The sequence below is a fragment of the Thamnophis sirtalis genome, unplaced genomic scaffold (assembly GCF_051295495.1).
Source record: "Thamnophis sirtalis isolate CommonGarterSnake01/CBP01778 unplaced genomic scaffold, rThaSir2_p1.2 scaffold_18, whole genome shotgun sequence".
NCBI classification, from domain to species: Eukaryota; Metazoa; Chordata; class Lepidosauria; order Squamata; family Natricidae; genus Thamnophis; species Thamnophis sirtalis.
In genome coordinates, this window is record NW_028261398.1 from 1,718,773 (window position 1) to 1,720,518 (window position 1,746).

Sequence of the window (1,746 nt, forward strand, 5' to 3'; positions counted from 1 at the left end):
GTGTCCCCGAGGGAAGCGGAGGGAGGCTCTGGAGACGAGCGGGCGAAGGTCCCGTTGGCCCCAGCTGCCCCCCCCCGCGACCACCGAGAGCGCAGCGCCCGGCAAAGGGCGGCCCCCTCCCTCCCTCGGCCGCCCCGCTTCCCCAGCGGAGCGGCTGGCCTGAGGGAAGGGATCTCGGGCAGTTCCGGGAGAGGCCGGGAGCCGGGCCCGCCAAACGCCCCGCCTGCCCCGGGCTGCTGCGGGCGGAGGGATACGGGCGAGGCGGCGGCGGAGGAGGAGGAGGCCGCCCCCCTCCCTCCCTCCCTCCCTCCCCCTCCCTCCCCGGGCGGGCGCGGCGATTGGTCCCCGGCGCAGCTTCCTCGGCCGCCCCGCTCGCCCTGCTGGCTGCCGGAGGGGCTGAGCGGCCGCCGCGGCCTCGGAGCAGCCACGCGGGAGGACGGACGGGCGGGCGGGAGGCAGCGGAGCCGGAGCCGTCAGGAGGTGCCGGAGCCCGCAGGTGAGCAGCAGCAGCAGCGCCCGCCGGGCAGGGCAGCGCGGGGAGGGAGGGAGGGCGGGAGGGCCGGTCGCTCCAGCCTGCAGGGCCGCCGGAAGTCGGCTGGCCGGGCGGAGGGCAGCGGCGCGCCCTTGACGGCCGTCCCGAGGGTGGCGCTCCCGGGGGGTCCGCCTCGCCCCAGCCGCCCCCGCGGGGGAGCCTTCAGCTGGCGGACCCCCCGCCGCCGCCGCCGCCCCGTTAGCCAAGTGGCCGAGGCCTCGTGGGCGCCCCGGGCCCTTCAGCGCCCCCGGCCCCACCTGGCGCCCCGCGGGGCAGCTGCGGGCGGGCGGGGGCCTTTGGGCGCCGGTGGGGCGGGGGGGAGCCTGACGGGATGCGGGACGCGGCGCTTCTGACGCCCAGCCGAGCCGAAGGGAAAGGGAAGGCTGCGGGGGGGGAGCGACTGTAGTAATACCCCCACTTCGCAGGGGGGCTGCTGGCCCTGAGCCGCTGGGCTTGTGTGTTGGCCCGAGAAGGGAGCTGCGCAGAGGCTCCGGGATCCCCCTCTAAGATCTCTCAAACCCAGGCTGGGCTCATAAGCCCGGAGCCGCTGGATGAACGGTGGCTGCTTCTTCCGTCTACGGAGTTGCGAATGATGGGACGGGGTGGCGGCGTTTCATGCCTAGGGTGTACCAGCGTTATAATGGGGTTGCTTGGGATTCGCCTTCGTGGCCGTGAGAGAAGCCTCTTATCTGGTGATGGGTGATTTCTCCCTCCCGGCTCAGCCTTTCAACCCATTTGACTGCGATCCCGTGTCTCACTTTTAATCTTGATGAGCTTTTGCGATGGAGCGATAGCCATTGTGGTTGATTTATCAGTCTTCTGTATGTCACGCAAACTCCCAGTTGGGCTAATGGACCAAGGAAGAGGCTGTGTGAACTCGGCCTCTGTGCGATGGAAGCGTCCAGGTTCTCCTGGGATTCTGAGTTGCTTTCCAACAATTTCCCTGCCTCCGTGTGTCTATTTTGTTCCTCTCCCGTTGGATGGGATGATTCTTTGAAGCTGCCTTTCTTGGTGGTTATGGATTCATCCGTGGGTTGAATTTCCACACGTTTGGGTGATGTTGGTCTATGTAAAGAACCCCCAGGTGGTTTTGACATGCCAGGCTAGTTGGGTAGCTGGTTTTGGGTGCCATGCAGGGATTGAGCCACCACAGGGCAATGCCGTTTTAGGACAGACTGTCCTGCAAAATTGGCCAGTGTTATTCCTGTTGGATT

General features: G+C 67.8%; 1 protein-coding gene across 7 annotated transcripts in view; it reads left to right on the forward strand.

Moving 5' to 3' along the window:
• Nucleotides 1-321: 321 nt before the first annotated feature.
• MEF2D (myocyte enhancer factor 2D) overlaps nucleotides 322-1,746 on the forward strand; it is an 82,456-nt gene continuing 81,031 nt past the window's right edge. For all 7 annotated transcript variants that reach the window (XM_087703005.1, XM_087703004.1, XM_087703008.1 and 4 more), the window contains exon 1: nucleotides 322-496. The gene's annotated coding sequence lies outside the window, so the exon portion shown is untranslated. The remainder of the gene's footprint in view (nucleotides 497-1,746) is intronic.